The 10768-nt window shown below is 52.2% G+C and overlaps 1 protein-coding gene across 1 annotated transcript in view; it reads left to right on the top strand.

The window, feature by feature from the left end:
- The first annotated feature begins 5875 nt into the window (after positions 1–5875).
- Positions 5876–10768, top strand: part of MTMR4 (myotubularin related protein 4) — a 43884-nt gene continuing 38991 nt past the window's right edge. The window contains exon 1 of the mRNA XM_017824064.1: positions 5876–5880. The gene's annotated coding sequence lies outside the window, so the exon portion shown is untranslated. The remainder of the gene's footprint in view (positions 5881–10768) is intronic.

Here is a 10768-nt window from a genome sequence, read left to right as displayed (position 1 = left end):
TACCTACCCTGATCTTTGCTCTTTCCCCTTTCTATAAATTAAAAGTCAATATATTCACAGTCTTCAGGGAGTGCCACCCTTCCCAGTGTGCCAGCAGGGAGATGGATCCCTCTCTGCTGCCTCACATGTGCATTTCCAAAGGAAAAGAGGTGGCCAAGCACCTTTGGATGCTGGATAAGATGATCCTAGACAGAGCCTGTTTTGTTCAGCAAGGAGAGGAGAAGGGAGATTATGTTTTTAATATGAAACTCTCGAACGCAGGGGTTCTGTGCAGATCTGGCTCATTAGGAAACTGTGCAGAGCTTTCGTTGCTGCTGCTTAATGAGGTAAAAGAGGAAGTAAAAGTAGGTTTGTGCTGTAAAGTGGACTCACAGTTTTGTTTTATAATAAACCACAGACTTGGTGAAAAGTGACCCCCTCCACCTCCCTTTCTCCTACTGCGTCGTTCCTTCTTCAATAGGTGTTTTTACTAGAGGAATTCCCAGAAGTATGACAGGAACCGTTCTTCCTGTGAGCTTGTCTTTTATTGAAATACAAGAGGAAGTTCCTTAGACTTCTCCAAAAAGGTTCAATAGGTCTGTGGAAGAGGAAGTCACATTTTCAGCGTGTTTTACTCATGACGAAGCAGCCAAAACCGAAGCCGGAACGAGCAGCCGGTTCCTCCGCTGGAATTCCCTGGGGAGCAGCAGCCCAGCGGGTGGGATCCCACTGCCCTCGTGCTGCTGCTCCTGCTTCCTCCCACCCCCCAGAATCCCACAGCAGAGGGCTGATACTGGAGCCATGGGAGCTGGGAAGTGGGAAGGTGCCTCACTGGGTGCTGTGATTCCAGCTTTCCACTCAGCCTGTTCTGTGGCGCTGGAGCTCGGGGTGTGACCTGTGTGGCAGAGTGTGAGCTGGAGTGGATACACAGCACTGGGGAAAACCTGGGTTTGGCTGGGACTGCCACTGGTTTCAGCAGCCATGGGGTTCCACCTGTGCCAGTCAGTGATGCACTGATGGGAGGAAGGGAACTGCCTCCTATCTGGGCAGAGACGATAAAAACCCCCATTGCTTCCTGAGATTTATCGTAAGTAGAGCCAGTCTGATGCATTTCAGTTTTCTCCTAAACCTTTTAGAGGCAGGAATTTGATCCCTAATGAGTGTTCTTCCCTTTGATAACCGTAATAAATCCCAGGCTCTGTTCCTGGCCTTGATAAAACCTCGTGTGAATTGCAGCAGATGAGTATAAATCCTCAGGCTCCTTTCAGTGCCGAGCCCAGCATGTGGCCGCCTTCATCCCCCACGCTGGTGGAAGCTGGCAGCAGGAAGGGACAGAGTGTGTGAATGTGAGCAGCTCTTGCTGCTAGATAAGCTGGGGACTTGCTATATATATATATCCAATTGCCTTCCCTTCCCTTGGATCGATTGGCTGGGGATTTCCCTTTCTAAGAGTGCCTTTGGAGCGGCCGGCATGGCCAGAGCTGTTTTTAGCAGCAGTTAAGCTCGTGGTGGAGAGCAGGGATGGGAGCACTTAAGCTCAGCTGAAGTTGCTGACCTGCCCACATCCTTTGAGGTGAGGTTATTAATGAAAGCAGGTCAGTGTGCAAGGCAGTCCCTCCATGGGATTTTCCACTGCCGAAGTACAAAGCATTTTTGCAGGCTCCAGATACCTGGAAATTAAAGACCAGGGGACCCACTTCAACCTTCTTAAACCAATTTGGGTGAAGCAGAATTGTTCAAGGCCAGGTGAGGTATTGCTTGGTTTTGGGAAGGATACCACCCCCAGAAAAGCCTCATGAAGGGCAAGTTTCCAAGTTCATTGCCTGGTTGGGAAGAGGAGCAGTGGTAACACAAGCCCTCAGAAGGCTTCTCTCCACGGTGCCAGAAGGATGGAGGGTGTCCAGGCTGTCAACATAACAAACCATCTGGAGGTGCTGCCCACAGACCCAGGGTTTCCATGAGAGCCAACCATGCTCAGGTTGGATATGTAATCCCAACTGAGTTCTTAACTTATTAGTAACAGCTCTCAAGTGTTTCCCTCTCCTCTTGTGGTCTTCTGTATCGTCATGGTAGAAACCTGAGCAGGGACCCATAGCTCTGTTTTAGAGGTTCTTCCTGGGGAAGGGGGACATGGGAAATTCATTTGATGATGGCACAATTATGGCAAGTTTTGAAGAGAAGCTGGGCTTCCACCAGGAGTGTTCAGCAGAGATGTGTGTTCCCAGCCACATTTCAAGGGTTGGACATCGCTGTCAGCACTGCAGATCCTGGTGCAGGATCCACCTCCTTAGGGCAGCTGGTTGTGGGGAGGCTGCTGGGGAAACTGGGCTTGGTTTGGGTGAGCCAAGAGAAGAAATCCCGATGCTTTGTTGTCCTCCTAAACCTGCTGTGGTTTCAGTCGTAGCTTTTGCACATACGTGTTTATCTGGGTTACTAAAAAATGCTTCATTTCATTCCCATAGAAGAAAACTGTTCTTGGAGAAAACAGGCTCTCCTAGAAATTTTGTCTGTTAATGAAGGCACGTGGGCTCTGGCCTGGAGTTCTGGCCAGCAGCACGTGATTCCAGAGTCCAGGAGCTGGAATTGCAGCTGTCACAGGGCTGTGAACCCCAGTGCTGTTACAGGACCATTACAGGGCATGTGATCACCTGGAATAACAGCAGTATTTTTTTCTTTCAGACGCTGTTTCTACTGCCTGTTTGTCCCAGTGGGGATCCAGATCCTTGCAGGCAGGTACCAGTTTGGATGCCAGAGGTGTCCAGCTGCCTTTACCAAGGGCTATAGTTCCCCCATCCATCCTGTCCTCTGGCTGCAGGCAGATGCCTCAGAAACCCTAGGAGTCCTAAAGTAATACCAGATGGGTCTGTTTATGCACCTGTATAAAAGAATAATAGTTATATTTATAAAAACAGCAGGGCTGAAGTTGTGTTGCTGCTGTTTGGTTTAAAATACCCACATGTTGAGTGCAAGGATGTTGCAGGTGGATGCTCCGGAGAGCCCTGAGCTCAGCTGGGAAAAGCTGTTGTGGGGTGGAGAGGGGGAGAGATTTCAGAGCCTTCTGGTGCATTTGGGTCACATATTTCATGTTTTTCTGCAGTCACAAAGATTGCTTTTCAAAGAAAACCGCGGCTGTCAGAGACTCCCCAAGCTGACAGGAATTAAAAGGTGAATTCTCCTCATGCATAACGAGACCTGAGTGTTTGCACAGAGAGCAGTTTAGACAGTACTTTTCCAGCCTGGAGACTTGGGATGTGACCTCAGTAGTGCAGGCACCATTTCCTTGAAGCTGTTGCTGCTTCCTTCCTGAGACTGAGTTCAGATCAGTGCACGGTGAGGAGAGAGGCACTGCCAGGGCAGGGTGAGAGGGAGCCCAGCACCCACACATCCCTCCCTCCAGGGCTGCAGGACCCCCAGGAGCAGGCAGGAGCCTGGATTGCAGCTGGGATGGGTCCATCTGCACTGCTTTGGGTAGGGACCAGGCAATTGTTTGTACTTGAATAAAGGCTTAATTGTGACTTGAAATGTCCCAACTGCTTTTTAAAAGAAAAGCAAACAAAGCTTGGAGAACAACGGGCTGGAGTTACAGGGGACTTGGGAAATGTTTGCCAAAGCTGTGCTTCCTGTCTCTGTCAAGTGTGATGGTTATGGAGTTCAGCTTGGAGCCTTAGCTTTGAATCCCTTCCCTGCCAGCTCGGGATGAGAGGCCTGGAGGGTAGGGATGGCACGGGGGCAGCGGGGGCTCTCTCGGTCCATGGCTCCTCCATGTGCCCTCGTCAAAATGAATGAGGGGTCTGTCCTGCTCTCTGCTGGTGCCTCGGGCTTCTCCCTGGCTGGGATGGGAAGTGAATCAGCACGGCCATGGCAGAGCCTCTGCCAGTCCCTGTTCCCTGCCAGCTCCTTGGGAAGGCGAAGGAGGAGGCAGAGGCTGCCCTGGCAAGGGAGCATCCCCTGTGTGCTGCTGCCACCTGGTGCCACCGGCTGCCCCGGCCCCGGGGCTGTGTCACAGCCTTGGGAAGGGAAGGGAGGTGATCCCGCTCCTGCTCCTGGCTCTGTTTCCTTTGCAGTCGCTGCTTTCCCCTTGAAACTGGGATTTCACTGTCATTAATGTAAAGAGTGGAGTCAGCTGGCAGGCAGGCAGGCTGCTGGAATTAATTATGCTTAAAGCCATTGCAGAGATGGATGGCAGTGCTCGTTAGGGGTCTGGCAAAGCGTTCTCTTCCCTCATTATCCTGTACACCTTGATGGCATCTCGGTGGCACTGCTGGACCCTCCGAGCTGGGGTCTGTCAATCTGCCCATGTACCACCACCTCACAGAATCACAGAATGCCTGGCTTGGAAGGGACCTTAAAGATCATCTTGTTCCATCTTACACGTGGTGTAAACTGTTTTCTGGCTCCTCTGTGTATCCATCTCTCCTGACTCCTGGCTGAGCGAGAGGTGGCAGAGGAAAGGGTGGGACAGACAAAATGCTGCTGGGGATGTGGTCCTGCAGCTTGGGTGCACCAGAAGGATCTCCCCCTCCCCTGTTTCTCCACTTTTCCGCAAAACAAGTTGTCATTAGACCACTGATGGTGTCCCCAGGCTCAGCTGTCCCCTGACACAGAGGTGACTGGCAGGTCTTTGCTCCAGGTGCATCCTTGGCCCAGCCTATCGAGTTTGGCATTTTTTGAATTCTGGTGGTATTTTCCTCCCCCAAGCTCTGATCTTGTTTGCCCATTTCCCCCTCCAGCTCCCTCCACACCCTCTTCTACATTCCTGCATCCTTCCTTCCAGGGCTGTTTATTCCACCCCCAGCAGTCCTCACTTCTACACCGTTCACTGGCATGACCCCAAACCTGTCTGTACCCCAGTGCTGCTCCTGCCCCAGTTCAGCTCCTGGTTCACCCCAGTTGCCAGGACACTCTGCTCCTTTCCCTGCACCAGGCACATGTTCTCTGGCTTGTCCTCTCACCTCTGGTCCTGTGCTTTCTGTTCTTTCCTGTGACACTACTCCCCTTCCCCCCTATTCTTAATTTCTCCCCTGCCTCTGAATCCCCCCCCATGCTGTGTAGTTTCTCCCCTGTTCAAGGCAGAGCTCCCCTCTGCTCCACTCACCCCCTGGGCCTGACATTTTTTCCCCATTTCCATGGTAAGTCCCTTGGATGTAGCCCATTCAGAGTGAAGTCCTTCATCTCCTCAGCCTGGAACTGCTGCTGCAAAAACCTTGAGCTTGGCAAAATCTCCACATCATTCTCACCCCCCTTGGCCATTTGGGTGGTTTGACTCCCTGGCAGTTGTGCTCCTGAAATCCTGGACTTGCTCTGCCCATTCTCTCCCTTGCTCTGCCGTTCCTTCAGCCCTTCCTTAGGGATTTGCTCTCCCAAGGGAGCTCTGCTTTCCATCCTGCTCTGTGTAACCTTATCCTCACACACACATCCCCCTGCCCTCCTCTGCAGCTGGCACGTGCTTGTTTGTGTCCCCCCCGATTCCTGGCTCAGTCACGGGGCCGGATACTCTGTCCCTGTATTCCCTGTGTCACTCCATAACCAAGACCAGCCTCCAACATCCTCTTGCTCTGGGAATGGGCACGAGGACCAGCACAGCCACCTCTGGATGTGGTTTTGAGGGCCCTTCTCCCATAGGATGGTGCTGTGCAGTCAGGAGCATTCCTGGCTACTCCAGTCCTGCAAATTGCTGCTTTATGTGTCCTGGTCTGAGCTCTTGGGAACAGTCCCATGTTTGAAACCTAGATGTTCCCCCTTGGAATGCAGGTGGAGCCTAATCAGCCTTCAAAGAGCTCTTGGTTGTTTTTTAAATATGAAGAAAAACCCCACTTCCAGGGCATTTTAATCGTGGCCTGGCTCTTTGGTTGGACGGCCAGGAAGGGTTTGCAAGCCATGACCTTTTCCTGGTGTCTGTGGGTGAGCCAAGGTGGAATGTGGTTGGCTCTGTGCCATGGGCTGAGCAAGGTGACACCCGTGTCCTGCTCCCTGTTGGCCTGAGAATGTCTCCCAGCACCCAGGATGGGTCATGCAGGTGCAGCTCTGCAGTGCCATGGCAGGTACCCCCCTCCCCTGGGACAACTCCTCTTACCCTTCCCACATCTCCCAGGTGGGATAGCTTTGGATGTGGGACTCTGTGATCCCGAGTCACTGATCTCCTTGGGAAGGGCAGCTGGAGGTGTGGGATGTGCTGAGGGCACCATGGGCAGCTCTGCTTGCCCAGAACCCTGTGGAGGGGATTTGTGTTTTCAGACCTGGACTAAAATCTAACTGTTTCATCCGTTTTAAGTACTCCAAGCAGCAACAAGCACAACTTTTTCCATAAGTTTGATGGAATTTATTCCATTCTGAAACTTCATCTACCAGTAATTGGATTGAGAGCTATACTTGTCAGAGTTGCCCAGAGCTGATATTTTGCATAAATACTTCAGCATATTGAACAATCTTTTTTAATTATTATATTTGGGTTTTAAGCTGTTTCTATTTTGGATTACTAGATGGGATTGGTGTTCCTGCTCCAAACATGCTGGCTCAGCTCTGGCCACCCAGAGTCAGCTGTAGCTCTGGTCCCAGCAGTGCTGGGGACAGAAGTGCCTCCAATCCATCCCCTCTGCCACCACTACTGTCATATATTATTGCAGCAGACTTTTTGCCTGTCCCTGTATGAGCAGCTCCTGTGGAGGTGTCTGTGGGGTCCTCTAATCTTCAATTCCAGCAGCCCTTCATCCATGGGTAATTCTGCATCTTGGAATTCATCCCTTGCCCCTGGTTAGACCCATAAATTATGATCCCTTCCAGAGCAATCTGAATACTTTGGCAACTTGTCACCATCATCTGGTACTGCTGTGACATTCCTGAGCTCTGGTAGCCTCATCCTTTCTTTTTAGTAGTTATTCAGCAGTAAAAGAGATTTGTTGTTGAAGAGCAGCTGGTCGTGGCCTTCATTAGAAACAGCCCTCAGAACTGTAATTTTGTTTAAAATAACAAAGACCATCCCATACAATCTGCTTTGCATGTAACTGTGGGGTCTGACAATTATATTTTTAGCCTCTAATTAGTCGAGAGGCTTGAGATGACTGTTTCTCTTTCATTTGGGATCACAATAAGGTTAAAAGGGTTCCTGTTTTTTGTTTGTTTTTTTTTTCCCTAACATCCCCTGTTCAATATTGGACTTATTTTTTCCCCTTTAAGTGCGCCAGGACTAACTCTACGATTTTAGCTGAAATTAAAGCAAAACTCTCTGCCTGGGGCAGGAGCTGAGCACAGAGAGCTTTGCTCCAACTGCAAACAATTGCTGCACTTTTATGAGCAATTAAAACCGAGTTTCCCAGCGGGAAGTGAGGAGCTGCCAGGGGCCACCCACCTCGCCTGGGGCACCCACGACACCCCAGGGAATGGCCTGGAGCTGTGTCAGGGCAGGCCCAGGTTGGATCTCAGCAAAAGGTTCTTCCCCCAGAGGCTGGTTGGGCACTGCCCAGGCTCCCCAGGGCAGTGGGCACAGCCCCAAGGCTGCCAGAGCTCAGGGAGGGTTTGGCTGATCCTCTGGGGCACAGGGGGTGACTCTTGGGGCTGGGCCTGTGCAGGGCTGAGGGTTGGACTCCAGGATCCTTGGGGGTCCCTCCCAACTCAGCACATTCCATGATTCAGTGACACCTCTCTGGCTGCACTGACCAGCTGGAAAGCTGTAACTGCCTTTCCCACCTTTCCAAAGCTCCATGTGTGTGTCTGAAATCCCCCTGTGTGTGATGGGCATCCCCCCTCCCTCCCCCAGGACCTCTGCTCCCCATGGTGTGCTGGCAGGGAGTGCCATTGTTGTTCATGTTCCCAGCTTGCTGTCGTTAATCAGGTGTGCTGGAGGTGTGGCTTTAAGCTTTTCTCAAAGACTCCTGTAAATCCACAGCTCTGGGCTTTCGTGGCACCTCCATGAGATGTGGAGAGGCAGAGAGAGGGGAAACGATTCTCCTGGTTTTTGGATTCTCCCGGTTTTTGGCAGCCCGGTTGTTTGCGCGGAGAGCTGGGATTTCCAGTGCACCTGCGGTTTCTATCCCACCTTGGCTTGGATTGCAGTTGAAGGGAGACCTGGGGGTTTGAGTCCAGAGCTGCTGTTTCTGGGAAAGGACAGTCACTGATGTGTGTGACAGTCTGGCCAGGGCCAAGGCTGAGCATCCTGGAGGAGGATGGGGCCAGCTCTGCAGGCAGAGCTCTGTCCTGGCCAGGCTCTTCCAGCATCTGCAGTGAACTGGGACAGAGGTTTCCAGACCCTGCTCTGGTCCCTGCCGCTCACCAGGAGGGACAAAGATCCCTGGAGGCCACAGTGTGGTTGTGTAAGGAAGTGTGGTGTGAGTCACATGGGCAGGAGGTTGTGGAGGGAGCAAATTAAGGGTTTTACAAGTGTTCTCACCTCTGACAGGGCATCATTATCAGAGGGATTGGCTCCCGGACTGAGAGTTCCAGGGAAGTTACGAGCTGTAAAAGTGCTGTAAAAGTGCTCGAGTGAAGTGAGTTATTTTCTCTACTTCCCTCAGCCCGGGTGTGTCAGGTGGCATCGGCCCCCTGGCCCCACCAGCATCATCCTGTGACCCTCCAGCGAGCCAAGGGGAGGGCAGTGGGCTCTTGGCCTGGCCGTGGGGGCACAGCAGCATAACAGCATGGGGGTTTGGGGTTTGGGCCGACTTGGGGGTGATGGTTGACAAAAAACTCCACATGAGCTGGCAGCGTTCACTGGCAGCCCAGAAACCCGCGTGCCCTGGGCTGGGGGGGAAGCAGGTGAGGGGGGATTCTGCCCCTCTCTGGTGAGACCCCACCTAGAATACCCTGTACAGTTCTGGTGCCCCCAATATAAGAAGCACGTGGAACTGTTGGAGCAAGTCCAGAGGAGGCCACGGAGTTGATAAGGGCACTGGAGCACCTCCCCTTTGGAGACAGGCTGGGAGAGTTGGGGCTGTTCAGCCTGGAGAAGGTTGTGTGGAGACCTCACAGCTCCTTCCAGAATCTGAAAGGGGCTACAAGAAAGCCAGAGAGGGACTCTGCATCAGGAACTGCAGTGACAGGACAAGGGGGAACGGCTTCCCCCTGCCAGAGGGCAGGGTTAGGTGGGATATTGGGAAGAAATTCTCCCCTGTGAGGGTGGGGAGGCCCTGGCACAGGTTGCCCAGAGAAGCTGTGGCTGCCCCATTTCTGGAAGTGTTCCAGGCCAGGTTGGATGGGGCTTGGAGCAGCCTGGGCTAGTGGAAGGTGTCCCTGTCTGTGACAGTGGGGGTTGGAATGAGATGATCTTGAAGGTCCCTTCCAACCCAAAGCATTCTGTGACTGTGTGATTCCATCTGTGTGTGAAAGGGCATCGTTCTCTCCTACCTTCTCTCCAGTTCCATCCTTTCTGTCTTGGCTTTCCCTGTCTCTGGTCTCATTTAATTCCACAGCATCAGCCTCCACCTTGGCACAGCAGGTGCCACCCCCAGCCCACCCCCTGTGACTGAGATTTTAAGGGGAGCTTCTGACCTGGATTTTGGGGGAATCCAACCTCTTTGCATGGGAAACAGACCCTTGAGCAGCTGCCAAACCTGACTTGCACAGGAGAGGTGGTGGGTGCCAGCCCAGAGAGGTGCTGGACGGCAGTGCTGGGTGCTTTGGGCAGCTGCCACCTCCTTCCCGAGGGCTGGAGACCCTTTGGCTGGAAGCCACAGTGGCAGAGCCAGCAGCCAGCAGGACACAACAGCCTTTGGAAGGAGGAGTCCTGAAACAGGGGGATGCATTTGGGATGCCAGCACAGGAACATGTGGAAGGGCACAAGTGCGGGAGCAAAGCCTGGGCCAGGTGTAATTCGGGTAATGTTGGAGGTCCTCGGTGCTACAAGCAGCACTTGGGGTTTTGTGGTGTCTCCTGGCTTTCTTCACCCCATGGATCCTCAGGAGCCCCTTCAGCTCCATCCCTGCTCCGACAGGAGGAGGAGGAAGCCCTTGGGGATGGAAGAGTGACAGCATTCCTGCAGGCTGAGCTCATGCAGAGTCCCCTGCCATGAATTGCCTTTTTCTTGGGCAACTGTGGCTTTCCAGAGGAGCTGGGGGATGGGAGCCAGGAGGAACTTCCTCACACATGACACAGCCAAAGAGTTTCAGTTTCTGGCCATTACCAACTTCTCCTCTGAGGAAGGAACTGAGAAACTGAGGTGGCCATGAGTAATGATTGGATAAACCTGTACCTGCTCTGCAGGAACAGTCCTCATGTGTCATTAGTGTTAATAATTGATATCTTCAGATTTCCTGAAAAAAGCATATTTAACATTTTACTTCCCTTGCTAATTGTGCTTCTCACCTCACTTGTAACTCACCTGCTGGCAGTGACTCTCCCAGTGGTGTGGTGGCTGCTGCTCGTTTCTCTGTGAAGTCTTGAGATGTGAGATCATTTCTAAAGAGTGGAAAAAAGGCTTTTATGGTTGAAAAGAGCCAGGCTGATCTGGGTTTGAAGGGTGATATTGCAGTATTTGGCTTTTTCTGTTTTCCTAGGAAGTTTGATTCCCACTGTGGGTTTTTTTTTTCATAGTTTCCTGAAACCTGGTGATCTGCTTTTAAATGTAAGGTAATATCATGGCATGGTTTGGGTCAGAGGGACCTTAAAGACCCTTCTGCCATGGACAGGGACACCTTCTACCAGACCAGGTTGCTCCAAGTCCTGTCCAACCTGGCCTTGGACACTTCCAGGGATGGGGCAGCCACAGCTTCTCTGCCCAACCTGTACCAGACCCTCCCCACCCTCACAGGCAACAATTCCTTCCCAATATCCCATCTAACCCTACCTTCTGGCAGTGGGA

This window comes from Lepidothrix coronata, unplaced genomic scaffold, assembly GCF_001604755.1.
Source record: "Lepidothrix coronata isolate B3197 unplaced genomic scaffold, Lepidothrix_coronata-1.0 Scaffold108, whole genome shotgun sequence".
NCBI lineage: Eukaryota > Metazoa > Chordata > Aves > Passeriformes > Pipridae > Lepidothrix > Lepidothrix coronata.
Note: the sequence above shows the minus strand (reverse complement) of the source record. Positions and strands in the feature narration are given on the sequence as shown.